Raw genomic sequence first — 15,230 nt, 5'->3', positions numbered from 1 at the left:
CAAGGGGAAGCAACTTAGGATCAAGAATGTTCCAAGCCAGCCCCTGCTCAGAGGCCCATTTAGCCAAACAATTAGCCACACCGTTCCACTCACGAGGGATATGCATAAAAGACACAAAATCCAAAGAATTACATAACTGAATGATCTGCTGAATAACCAGAGCCAAATGCCAATCCACATGCACAAGGTTCCTATTATGCAATAAGTTCACAACCACCTGCGACTCAGTCTCACAGATGATTCTTTTCCAGCCACGTAAACAATACTGTTCCACTGCAACCAAGATACCTAGAACTTCCATGAGAACTCCCACACCTCTACCATGTGATTGAGCCATGCATTTTCATGGCTGTATAGACGTTACCAGTGATTGATTACTAAAATATTTCAAAGAAGTTGATGAGTGAAAATTGTGTCTAATCAAAGTAGACTGAATTCCCTACAAGTCTTGTCAAGTCAAATCAATGCGCATAAAAATTGGCTTCTTGTGGCCGACTGCTTTTTCACGTTTTTGAGTGTCTGGCGTGTAACAGTGTTTTGAACGAGCTCTCTGTTGGAGGTAAATTATTGAGACTTTTCTTTCATTTTAATTCTCAAAACTCTACTTAAATATATTGAAACCTTGTCGTAGCCACTTCATTATTCCATATTTTAGCATAAACATGTTGTGAACGTTGTAAATGTCATTCGCTCTTATTCACCTCTCACAAAAAGTAAAATTCATCATACATTTTTGTCTATAAAAGGCTAAGAAATACTCTGCAAAAATATACCCCTTAGCAATGGCTCTCATGTCTGTCTCTTCCTCTGGTTTTAGCTTGTGTTTGAAATCTAAGCCAACCCATCTCTTTAAGCTTTCTCCCAAGTCATTCCCAACATCAGGTAGAAAATGTATGATGTGGAGTGAAAAGATAATGAATAAAGCCATGGCTACCACTAGTGTTGAAAGTGTCACTACGAGGATAGGAAATCATCATGGCAACTTGTGGGATGATGATTTCATACAATCTCTCCCAAAACTGCCTTATGATGTAACCTTCTGTCATCCCATTATCCTCTGCTTTGTTATTCCATTCTTTTTTCTAAGATGATAATATGAATTACAATGTAATTATCTATTTGTATTTGTTTTGTATGTAATTTTTCAGGCTCCTCAGTATCGTGAGCGTGCTGATAGACTTGTTGGGGAGGTCAAAAACATGTTCAATGCACTGTGTGCTGCTGATTCTTCTTCACAAAATATCTTGAAACGCCTTGAAATGGTGGATAAAGTTGAACGTCTTGGTATCGGGCGCCATTTCTGAACAGAAATAGCAGAAGCACTTGATTATGTTTACAGGTATTGTGTAAATATTACACTTGAATATTTTTAACATTACATACTAAAGCTTGATTCTTAAACTAAAACAATGAACATTTAATAAATTAAAATTTTCCTTTTGATAGCAAAGTTTATTTGTATGAAATGTGAGTGAAAGTTAATTGAGTTGTAGGTTTTGGAATGACATGAGTAAAAATTTGAATACTGGAGCTTTGGGACTCCGAATCCTTTGACTCCACAGATATCCTGTTTTTGCAGGTCTGATAGGCTTCATTATACTTTATTATATGAAACTATAATGCGTTTTATTATTATTCTATAGGCTTCTTTATATGAAACTATTTGTGTTTGTGATTGAAACTATACGACTTTATTTCCACACCAGAATACGACTTTACTGTTTACCTTTACTTTTGATCTTATTATTATTCTAAGTACATATACCATCTTGGATGATGCAAATTTGGCAGATGTGTTAGAAAAGTTCAAAGAAAAAGATTGAAAGTTTTTGTATTGCACCACTCAATCCGAGGAGGAGATCAAAAGTATATTGAATTTGTTTCAAGTTTTATTTATTGCCTTTCCCAAGGAGACAATAATGGATGAAGCTAAAGCCTTTTCTACACTGTATTTGAATCAAATCTTGCAAGAGGCTCCCACTTCTAGTGTCAATCTTTTACAAGAGGTAGTAATCATGTTAGTATGTTTACAAAAATAATCTTATATGTTTTCTGGTATTTTTATGTCCGTTTAGATTGTAAGAAATATAGCAAAATAATTTTTCTTACACATCAATACAAAATCTATCTTGTGCAGATATCACACAATTTAGAATATGGTTGGGTCAGCAATTTGCCAAGATTGGAAGCAAGGAATTATATGAACATATATGGAGAAAACAGTTTATGGTTCAAGTAATTAAAATATTTTTATTTTGAATTATATTTGTTTCATTAGGTAAATTTTAATGATTAAAATTCTTAGAGGTTTTTCCTTTGACCAATTATCAGGAGCATGGATAATCAGAAGATTTTGTACTTAGCTAAATTGGATTTCAATATTATGCAATCCTTATATCGACTAGAAGATCAAATGATCTATGGGTGAGTTGATTGAAAGATATTTTAAATATTTTTAAAATTTGAAGTACTTAATCATTTTAGTAATGTAATGTTCTTTGAATCTTTCCTCTTGATTTTGAGTATTTTAATATAGAAATAAATTCTATCTATAAAATAATGACTATGAAATTGTAAAATTAATTATTTTTCTAATATTTTGAGATATTACAATTTTAACCTTTATCTTTCAATGAAATTGATGTAATATACTTTCTTTATATTTTATATGAAAAAATTAATTGTGTTTGTCATGTTTAGATGGTGGAAGGATACAAAATTATGTCAGTTGGAGTCTTGTCATCATAGACCGGTGGAATATATATTTTCAGGATGTGCAATTACTAGAGAACCTAAACATTCAGCTTTTAGAATTGCCTTGGCAAAATTTTCTACTCTTGCAATGATTATCGATGATTTTTATGATACCTACGGTACCCTTGATGAACTTGAAATTTTCACTGATGCTGTTAAGAGGTAAGAATTCATTTATGAGCTCTTTAAGTTAAATCTTTTTTAATAATATATTATTAATATGCATAGTGTTGAATTATGGTTTAGGTGGGATTCCCCTCCTATAGATCACCTTTCAGAATACATGAAAATTGCTTACCATGCACTTTATGATGCAATTAATGAAGTGTACGAGAGGGAGAGAAGATACAAGGTAGAGACACTATCCACCATGCCCAAAATGTGGTATAAATAAATATCCTTCATATCAAAAATTATAAATTGTAGATTTAAATAGTTTACTAATTAATAATACATCAAATCTAATATATTAGATGTTTGTCATGAATTCATTTCAAAATTTATTTAAATATAATTATGTATGACTCAAAGATTTATATTTTAATTTCATTTTCATTAAAATTAGCATAATTTGTTTGCATACATTTTATAGAATTCTTATATTATTTTAAACATTAAATATTTTTTTTTTTTTTTGGAAAAAGTAGGGGTAAAAACTTTATTGCAGAAAAGAACAAAGCAGTACAAAATAGCCCAGGGCCTAAACCCCAGGAACCACTAGAAACCACAGAAAAATCGAAGAGGCAAACTCAACTTTCCCTGATTCCATTTACATCCTCTGTCAACGTTCTCTCCAAGTCTTGATGTAACTCACCTGTCAGCTGCTCCCACTCATCAATCTGCCAACCATCTTCATTTCCAGATGCGCACTTTGCCAAACTATCAGCTGCCCTATTCCACTCCCTTGGAATATGGATATAAGAAACTGAATCCATCATAGAACTAACCTGTAAAATCTGTTGCACTATCAAAGACAACTCCCAAATAACATCCGAATACTTCCTCTCAAGAAGAAGATTCACAAGAACCTGAGAGTCAGATTCACAAATCACCTTGCGCCACCCCAGAGCATGTGCCCTCTACAAAGCATAAAGAATAGCCATTCCTTCCATTCGATTAACAGTTTGCATCCCTTTATTGACAGAGAATATAAAAACCACCCTACCAGAAGAGTTCCTACCAATCCCACCTATACCAACCAGCCCTGGATTACCTCTAGAGGAACCATCAGTATTAACTTTTAAAATGCCAGCCGGAGGGGCCTTCCACTTCCCTATCCTCTGGACTTTATGTTTCGCACTCCTGCCTCTCCTAACACAGGCAAAATCTGGAGAAATTCCTTGAATTCCAAACCTATCCACCAATACAGCATCATTCCTCTCAAGAGGCATCACCACCTCACTTTTATCTAAGACTGTGTCCTGGATCATACCCAAAATTCTAGTCCAGACCTGCTAAATCCCCAAAGCTTCCCCCCAAAAAATTCTCTGATTACGTTCTAGCCAAACTTGCCATAGTAAGAAGGTAGGACCAAAATACCAAACATCCTGTAAGAAGGGAGCCAGGGACGGGGGCCTCCCCAGTCTCAACCAAAAATCTGTCAAAGAGGAGGCATGAAAGCACGAGCACTTCCAAACCTCCCACCAGAGATGCCATAACTGTAGAGTGAAAGAGCATTGGAAGAATAAATGCACAGAGTCTTCTTCCTCCCTATAACAAAGGATACATCTCGACGGACCAGAAAAACCCCTCTTCCGAATATTGTCCCAAGTCAGGCACCTGTTCCAAGCCAAGGTCCAAATAAAGCAATTACATTTTGGCCAAGAAAACTGACTCCAAACTTTCTTCCACCATTGAACCTCCCCTCCTACCAGTTGCTGGGAGAGAAACTCCTGATAACCAGAGGAGACAATATAAACGCCCTTGGGATTAGGGGACTAGGCCAGAACATCTTCACCCCTAAGGGCATTACAGTCCTGCCCCGAAAGAATGAGCAAGAGCTCAGCCCGCTCTGCTTCTGAACCAAAAGTAGGCCACTCCCTCGGAGTCTTCCACCTTGCCTCCACCAGCTGGCCCTGAGGGGAAAAGGATTTAAAGTTGCATACTCTTGACCATCCAACATTACAAAAACTCTGAGCCAACTTGTGCAAATGAGGGTACTGAACAACCAAGGGAGGATACCCATCCCAAGCGTCATTCCAAAACTAAGCCTCTAAGCCACTTTTGCAAATCCAATGTAAGCCACCCTTAATGAGCGCCGCTCCTTTCTTGAGAGTACTCCAAATCACAGAGCCTTTCCCACACAAACCATATCGAGGAATATCAATATGGGGGATCCTTGGAAAGTACTTCAGAGACAAAATTATAGCCCAGGCCTGTTCCTTTTCCACACACCAACGCCAATAAAATTTAGCAGCCAGAGCAATACTAGTTAGCACTGATTGTCGTAGACCAAGACCACCAAACCATTTTGGGCTACAAACAACCTCCCATTTGACAAGACCCCACTTGGTTGCCGATAGATTACCAGCCCATAAAAATTGTCTTGCTAAGGAATCCAATTCCCTAACAAAGCTCAACGGTGCCACCTTAACCATACTCCTATAGAGAGGAAGAGCTTGAACCACAGATTGAATCAGTTGGACCCATCCAGCAAAGGATAGCCAGCAGTGGGTCCAATGAGTAACTTTGGCCCGGAACTTATCAAGAATGGTCTGCCATGACTCCTTAGAATGCCTACCACCAGAGATAGGAGTGCCGAGGTAGGACATTGGAAGACTTCCAATTTGGAATCTGAGTATCTGAACGATTCTCCTCTGAATAGAAAGGGGAGTATTAAAGAAATAAATGGAAGATTTTTCCTCGTTAATCATCTGACCTGAAGCAGCAAGATAAACATCCAACACTTTGCGAATATTAGAAGCTTCTCGGATGGTAGCCAAACCCATCATGGCAGTATCATCCACAAACTGAAGGTGATATTGCATAAGAAGCCCTCCTCCCCATTGCCAGCCCTGAATAAAGCCCCCTTCAACATTCTTTTTTATCAACCACCCCAGACCTTCTTCCAAAAGAAGAAACAAATAAGGAGATAGGTGATCGCCCTGTCGTAATCCCCGAGAAGCACCAAAAAGGTTAGAATGTTCCCCATTAATCAAGACTGAGAAAGAAGTTGAATTCACACAACTCATAACCCACTAAATCGATTCCTCCTCAAAACCAAAGGCACCCAACACCCTTTGGAGAAAAGACCAACGGACTCTATCATATGCCTTAGCCATGTCCAACTTAATGAACATAGCCTTGTCTTTGGAATTGGCCATAGAATGAATAGTCTCAGTTGCCACAACCACCCCATCCAAGATCTGGCGCCCCATCACAAATCCACTCTGTTCTTCAGAAATTAACCTTGGAAGCCACTTTTTTAACCTGTTAGCTATCAGCTTAGATATAATTTTATAAATAACATTGCATAGAGAGATAGGGCAGAATTGACTAATCCGATCAGCCCCTCCCCCCTTGGGGATGAGAGCAAGGAAAGTAGAATTTAGAGCCCGAAGCATTTGCTTGTTCCTCTAGGATTCTTGAACAACTGCTAGTAAGTCTATCTTGATAATGTCCCAAAATTCCTGGAAGAACTCAATCGGAAAGCCATCTGGACCTGGAGCTTTTCCTTTTTTCATTTGGAAAACAGTCCCTTCTAATTCCTTCAAAGAGATGGCGCTCATAAGATGCTCATTCATTTCCAAAGAAACTAAAGAAGGAATACAAGAAAGGACCTGGGCCTCTTCAATCGAGTCCCCCTATGAAACCTCCTTAAATAAAGACTCAAAATACTACACAGCTTCACTAAAAATATCCTGAGAGGAAGAGAGCATCTCTCCCCTATCATTCACCAAGGTAGATATGAAGTTACCATGTTGTTTTGCCTTAACTGTATTAAAGAAGAAAGCAGTATTCTTATCACCTTCTTGAAGCCATTCCACACGAGCTTTTTGTTTCCAGTAGATTTCCTCTCTCAGTTCCCACTCCTCCAGAGTTTCCAAAGCCCTAGCTTCCTCCTACAACAAATAATCTGACACCCCTTCTTCCCTTAGCATCCCGGTAATATCATTCAACTTAGCCTGGGCTGCATATTTCTCTTGGAAAATATTACCAAAGCAATATCTGTTCCATCTTTTAAGCTAATATTTAACATATTATAGTATTTTAGTGAAGATATACATTGCTGTCCCAAAAGCCGGTCTACCCTCCTTCCACCACTGAGCTACATAGCCATACAAATCTGGGTCCCTTAACCACATAAGCTGGAACTCAAAAGGAGGCTTTTGAGGCATTCGGTTGGAGGAGATAACTAACTTAATGGGCCAATGATCCAGCCGTCTCCAATCTAATATCTCAGACCTAGATGACCATAATCCACCCACCCAAAACCAGGATATCATGAAACGATCTAGTCGCTCCGCAATGCAGTGATCTCCTATCCTTCTATTATTCCAGGTCAACTGGCCATTACTAGGCTTGATATCCATGAGATTGAGTGCCGAAATATTATCCTGAAGAAGCACAGAGGAGGGCTCAAGTCTTGCCATACCCCCCCATTTTTCAGAGAGATCAAGAATAGAATTAAAATCTCCAGCAATAATCCATGGCAAATAAGGGAATAGTCCACGAAAAAAATGAATATTATTCCATGTAAGGATCTTACCTTGGAGCTCCACAGGGGCATAGACGTTGGAGAGAAGAACAGACTCTCCAGACTCGTAGCATAGAGAGACCAAGGATACTGATGATCTGAAAGATATCCACCACATAGGCCTAATCTTACGAGGGTTCCAGAGGCAAGCTACCCCCCCTGAAGAACCCTGAGCACCAATGCATTGACATTGACCATTCTTCCACAATTTAGGAGCTATACTCGTCATACTCTCAACAGAAACTTTGGTCTCTTGCAGAAAAAGAACATCAGGAGAGTGAATTCTAACCAATTCTCGAACAGCTTTTTGTCTAGGGCCGTTGTTCAAGCCCCTTGCATTCCATGAAATAATGATCGTTTCTGGGAAGCCAAGAAATTAGAATCCAAGGTTTTCACAGCTCCTGACTCCACCAGATTCTCCCCAATCATTTTAATCTTCTCCATGTCCTTCTTATGACCACTTTTCTCAGAAACCCCTTTCTTGCCATCCTTCTGAAAAATACCCAAGAGAGGAGAAGACATACCACGTTTATCCGTATCCGAAACTACACTCCTTGTAGGAAGGACCACATCCCCTGCATCTTGACCTCGATCAACATTTAACCCCAAAGGCATCTGAGCCCCTTCCTGTCCATCAGTGACCATAGGCATAGCAGGTTCAACCTATGGAACGGGAGGAGGGTCAGAAGAGACAATCCCATGATCAGGCTCCACAACCAATTGGGCCAAGCTACTAGATCCCGGAATAACTTCTTGCTGCCCCAGCTCATCTAGGACTTCAAATCTATTAAAGGTATCCTCCTCCTATCTCTCCATCATAGTCCTCTTGTGACCTCTATTACGATTGCGAGCCTTAACCTGTACAAAGCCCTCAACATCCTTTTCCTCTCCTAAATTTGACTTCTTCCCTTTATCAGCCCCAAAATTGTGACGAGGAGGGGGCGGAGGCTGCTGATCGACTGCCTTTGCCTTCGGGCACCTACGCAGCAGGTGACCATATTCATGACAAAGTCGACACCAGAAGGGAAGGGTCTCATAATCAAGTTGTTGCACCCAAGAATATGGCCCTGTGCACATTTCAACTTCATCTCGCAGTGGTCTACTCAAATCAAGCTCCACACAGATTCGAGCAAAGGTCATGACCTTCTTCCCAAGGGTTTGGGTTGAGGACCCTACCGGTTTCCCCAGCATCGAAGCAAGCATATGGAAAACATCCTCCCGACAACACTATTGGAAATCTGGGTAGCCGAACCCATACTGTGACCCGATTCGGAAGCTCCTCAGAAGGGTTAAATCCTGCATGTCATGGCTTGATAAATAGCCCAACCTGGTTGTAAAAATATGGCCCTCCTTCAAATACCCTATTACGATCTGACATGCAAGTGAATGTAACCATGAAAAAGTTGTTCGCAAGCAACGTGACCTCCATTTCACCCTCCGGCTCCCAGATTCTCTGAGCCCAATTTTCTAGAAATTGAAGGGATACTCTTAAACCCATAAATTTACAGTATAGCGAATGCTTTGAATAGTATTCCATATCCTCAGCAATCATCTCGTAAGGGATTACCAATTTAGGTCTTTCTTTACATCTCTCTAGGCACCCGTTAATCTTTGTGATCCGAGAACTGCTGGATGTATTCGGTGCTGCAACCCTAGAATTCTAAGCAAAAAGGGCATTATCAAATACCCTCTCCCCTTGATTTGGCGGATGCATGTCCTCTGCATCATGCAAAATGATGTCCGGTGAAACCCTAGACAGCTCACCCCTCGACATCCTTCCACCAGCCTGGATTAGACACCGTGGAGGACCCCAACCTAGGCACCGCACAACCCCCGGTCCTCTCTGCCCGCAAAACAACCCAAGAGCCGAAATCACCTGGCCAAAATGGTGTTACAGGCCAAACACCAGCCCTCCTGCCGTCTGCAACCCTTCCCCCCGCAGGCGCACGCTCAAAAAGCTTTGAACAGAGCTAGGGCATGACTTCCCTAGCTCGACGTCCTCGCACAGATGCCCATCCGCCCAGCCATCTCCGCCCACTCTTCTCCCATACAATTCAGTAAAGTCATTTTAAACATTAAATATTATTTTTAAATAAACATTGTATTTTTATTCAAAGTTTACATTTCTATTCTTGATCTATTTCATTCATCTACTTATGACACACTCTTTTCTTATATATGTATTATATATATTTCATGATCCATTTCACATTACATTTCAATTTGAATAATTCATAATAGATTAAAGAATATGTCTATGAAGTTTTTTAAAGTTTATTTAAAAGACTGAAAAAATCATTATCTTTCAAAATTTGAGTTAGAATTGGTTATGCAAATAAACTTAAATTATTAAAAGGAATTTTTATGATTGAATTCAAATGAATGTTTATGTTATTGTAGTGGGATGACTATTTAGATTCTATGCTACAAGAAGCTAAGTGGCTTGCTACAGGGCATATACCAAATTTAAAAACATATTTAAAAAATGGAATACAGAGTTCAACCTCTCGTACAACTGCATTGCAAGCACTATTAGTAGTAGAAAAAAATTCAAGAGATGACCTTTAAAAAATTAACTATCCATCAAGGTTCAATGATCTTTTGGGACTAACACTTAGATTTAGAGGCGACAGTAGAACATTCAAGGTATGTTTAATAATGTATTAATCAAACTTTTATATTTTGATAAATAGAAAAATGTCAAAAGTATTTATTCTTTTATATAATATAGTTCTTATATTCATTCTGAGAACTAAATTTGAACTTCTTTCTTAGATTGAGGCAGCTCAAGGAGAAGTTGCTTCATCTATAGCATGTTATATGAGAGATCATCCAGAATCTAGCGAGGAAGATGCATTAAATTCTATCTATTTTATGTTAGATGAACATCTAAAAGAGTTAAACTTGGAGTATTTAAAGAATGATAAGATTCCAATGTGCATCATGGATTTTGCCTATGATATGTCAAGGTGCTTTCAAATTTTCTACAAAGAGAGAGATGGATTTAGCATTTTTACTAAAGATATGAGGAATCATGTCCAAAAAAATTTCATTGATCCCATAAAATTGTAATGTTTATAAAGTGTGGGATTTTATGGTTATCGATTACACTTTCAAGTGTAAAAGATAAATACATTTTCTTTAATCAAGTGATAGACCATAGCAAATCTATAGGTTGCTTTAGTGAATAATATTCCCTACTATTGTTCCTCGTTTAGATTACGCCATATGAGTGCATTGCTTTTTATAGCATAACTAGTAATATGCTTCAAGTTGTTCTAGGTGTCTATGTTCTAGTTTTAGTGTATGTTTTATTATATGGTTTATGTAATTTATTTTAAGTTATGTGTTCATTTTACATATATTTATATCATATTTTTGGAGTCTTAATGTTATTACAATATATTGAGAGTACTTTAAGTTTTCTTTTAATTAAAGATCAAGGTAGAGCCTCTATTATATAATTTAAAATAGAGAAATATATTTGGATTTTATCCTCTAATTTCTCTTGCAATAAATTTATAGAATTTGAAAGAAAAAAAAGTACAATTTTGAACATATTTTTGTGTATTATAGATTTTGTTTTATTATATTCATTGTTGCCATTAATCATATATCTTACATAGGGCTATTATTCATATGTATCATGCTATATTTAAGTTATTTTAAATAATGTATTGAGGAAAATAAACATGTAACCTTGATTTGGCCATCAAGATATTTGTGAGTTAAGAGGAGCGGAATGGGACATAGTAACTCAAGAATAGATGATCTTTTTTTTTTATCAAACTCTTTCAAATATATTCTTTCTAATAAAATGAGAATAGATAATCACCTTTAGGCTTAACATTGGGTATTTAAAAATAGTTTTTATTCAATCTATCATTGGAGTAGATATATGGTTACATCATTGCTAATTGTAAAGTTTATGTTTAGTAATGAGTCAATTTCTGTGTAAGTCTTCTTTGAAGCTCATAAATCGTTCCCTTGGCCAAAATAATCATACTTCTAGAAGCTCACACAATGGTGCTATTTCCACCCTGTATAATAACTTGTACCATCTTTAGCCACATTTTAATGAGACTAAAATTTACAGGACCAAAATTACTTATTGTTGGTAGTTCAAGCAACGGAAAGGGAATTGGTTTTGGTGGGATATCTATTTGGATTTTTCCTTCCACCATGGTAGGGCTTCAAAATTTCTTTTCACAAACTCTTCCATTTTTTTCTCAATAATACTTTTTTATAGTATGACATAATTTGTCAAGGTCCTTATCCTGGATGAAAATTAAATGCTAATAGTTATAGAGGTAGCAATAAAAGTAATTCATGACCTCTATATCAAAATATAGATATAGTAGGTAAGATTTTTTGTTACCCAATATAGAGGGGTACATATAAATTTTCTAAAGAAGAATCAAAATTTAAGAACCACTAATGTATTTGAGTTATGAGAAAAAAAATATTCTTGACTATATATATTTGTAAAGATTATTATATTTTAATGAAAACTGCTAACCAAGAGGCAATGTCATCGATGCATATACTTTTTAATAGAATTGAAAGAACTAAAAAATGGTAACATTGGCAATGTTATTGTCTATGTGTTTTAAAGAAGATAGATTTTTTCCTTCTAATATTGAAAGTTGTTGCATAAAATGTAAATTTGAAAGGGTATTGGAACATTGTCATTGACATTTCTCTATATCGATGATACATACACATAGATGGAAATATTTGTGACCTATGGACTTTAAGGATCGGGGTTATATTTTTCAAAATTCTCTAGCATTATTTTGATGAATGATTATGAATTACTCTTCTCATTTCTTTCCATTAAAGGGCATAGTTGGTTGCACTCTTTAGTGTGCCAATCTTCATATATACAAGTGAAATGTATGTTAGGCATATATTTTAAAATATTGGCATTATTTTATGGATTTCAAATTAATCACAGATGTGCCAAAACTTTTAAACTATTGATACATCATCAAGGTCTATAAAATTGTGCACACTCATTAACATGGGGTGCCCAACATGATTTCTAAAGCCCTTGTGGGTTGCATAAAATGTATTTGATCTCCATTTTCATTGATTGGTGGTAAAGAGGAAAATATATTTATGAGTTGTTGAGTTGAATAAAAACTACATTTGAAAGCTACTATAAAGATATATTTTCAAAAACAAAATTGTTGTGTAAAAGCTAAATTTGGTATTATATGCTAGATGAAGACATTGGGGTGTGAAGTGTGTTCATTAGATTATGTAGACTTATCTTTTTATAGAAGGTAAAGAGTATGAACAAATTAAGCCCAAAGATTATCATCTTTTCATACTCTTATCTTCACAAAGTAGGGACACCATTGCATATTTATGTATTTATAAATTTAATATTCTCAAAGACTCTAGGTCCTTTGTCTCCAATGGTTTTGTATGGACCAACAAGTTACAACTGTCTTAAGAGCCCTAGGTCCAATAAGTTGTTCAAAAGAAAAAAAAATTGTAAGCTGCCCCTTAGGATCAAATTTCTCTTGTCTTTCCTCGACTAGCTATGAATCAAAAATACTATGAAACTTAAAAGGGTCGCAAAAGAATATTACATTTATTGATAATTGATGCTAGTTAAAATACAAAGTATTTTCTTAGGAATATTTCAGTTAGTTTTTTAGTTTTTATACAAATAAAGAATGTTCTTAAATATGCTTATTTATATTTAGGATTTATTTTTATTCCTTAGAAATTAAAACTTTTCTAGGTACATGTGTATCTAGCTTTTTGCTTATTTTTTTTATTGGTGTGAATTCTTTATATCCAACCCTTTGCAATAGTTTTTAGGAGTTGTAATAAAGATATATTTTTAGAATTTTTTTCTTATGTAAAATCTACATTGGGTATTAAAGTAGATGAAGACCTTGTAAGGAAACTTGGCAATAAAGAATATAACTGTTTCCACATAACCCATAATAAATCTAAAATAAACACGGAATTAAAATCCACATGCAAGAGAATAGACAACATACCCACAAAATTGTGACACAAGATATACCCTGGGAAACCCTCATTGAGGGAAAAACCTAGCCTCCAAAAGCATCCATCATCGTGTATTATTCAGCAAAAATACCATTGCCATACAACCATGGAAGCCTTCATGGCCATAGCCACAACCGAGCAAACTATGTGAACAAGCATGAATCCACACATCCCATGCCATGCTTTCAACCTTCACAAATGCTCCCTTGGCTAACCTGTCAAGCCTTGTCCTGCTCGACTCTTGCCTTTTGTCTTCTCCTTGTCACTCTCTTTTTTTCTCTCTCTCTACAACAACTACCCTTGTGGTTGCTTATATAGTAGCAAGTCCCACAAAACCACTAAGTGGTATTACATAAACCATGTGCTAAAACCATATGCTACCTAACCCACTGACCCCACATTTAATATTGGGCATTTAATTTTTTTCCCCCAATATTAAATAATTACATGAAATATTATCACAATGTTACAATACAACTCATCAAGAATATTCCATGGAAATCTTTACATGTTGCACGTCCATCTAGGTACAACATTACATAATAAAATAAAATAATAAAATAACAATATTATGCAATGTGTGCAACACCCATTATCTCAACAATCTCCCACTTGTTGTATACATTGCATAGGGTCAATTCGTAGCCACACAAATGAACAAGGGAACAATCCCTCCCAGCACATCCACCATCATGGATCAAAAACACCAAGTGCTCCATCCTGGTACCCACAACAAAATCAAAGTATCCAGTATCTCGAACATGAATGATCTCACCTCCTATTATGCCACTGCCACTGGACATACATAGAAGCCATCCAAAGAGAAAACCACCCAACCTGTCGCATTAGAAGATCATAAAATCCTGTACCAACTGAAATTCTAAGCACAAAAACTTGATCCAAAGGTAATCGCATGTATCCATAGTTGTCAAAATATCCATAGCTGAAATAGCACCCACAAAAAGTGCTAAACCCATCCAACTATCCATACTTCAAAGGTATAACAAGTGAATCTTATATCACCGACATATCCAATCTGCAACCTACAATCACAAGCCTCAAGAGTAATACCTGCCACATATATACCAAGAAGCTCCCACTGCAAAAGATAATGTCAAATCTATAACCAATCCACTCAACACATCTCAAAGAAGTGAATCCATGTAGTATCAAGGACATCCACAATACATAAACTGATATCTTGCAAGAACAACTCTCATAACAAGTCTCCAATGCTCTCCCAAATTCACCACAACCAACAAAGGAAAGAGATAAAGAAATAACCATGTTATCTCTCACATGACATACATGAGCACAAATCAGTGATCACAATCTCCAACCAATCTCAAATCCAATGTAAGAAAAATTGAACATCCAGGAAGATAACCAAGACTAGAGAAACCATGCAAATCATAACCTGTATCATGTCCTTCTACACACACCTCTAGATGTAAACTGTGCAAGTATGATCTCCTCCATAAAACCCCAACAAGAAGCCTCAACAACACCCAAACCATACCATATAACTAATCATGGATGTAAGCCTCCCACAAGAAGATCAAACTCAATAAAACCATTCCTAAACCAAGGAATAACCATTCCTAATCCAAGGAATATGCCCAATATAAAACCATCTCCCAAACTCAACCAGCATAACAACATATGCACATGGAGATAACCAATGCTAAACCATCTCTCAAATGAACCCTCCAGAACTAACTCATGTACCATAGCTCAAGATCCATATCTA

The 15,230-nt window shown here is 36.6% G+C and overlaps 1 pseudogene; it reads left to right on the top strand.

The window, feature by feature from the left end:
- The first annotated feature begins 782 nt into the window (after window positions 1-782).
- Window positions 783-10,522, top strand: LOC149577125 (alpha pinene synthase, chloroplastic-like; annotated as a pseudogene).
- The last annotated feature ends 4,708 nt before the right edge of the window (window positions 10,523-15,230 follow it).

Source organism: Cupressus sempervirens, chromosome 1, assembly GCF_028749045.1.
Source record: "Cupressus sempervirens isolate cs-2001-9-10 chromosome 1, ASM2874904v1, whole genome shotgun sequence".
NCBI lineage: Eukaryota > Viridiplantae > Streptophyta > Pinopsida > Cupressales > Cupressaceae > Cupressus > Cupressus sempervirens.
This window is presented reverse-complemented; position numbering and strand designations above follow the sequence as displayed.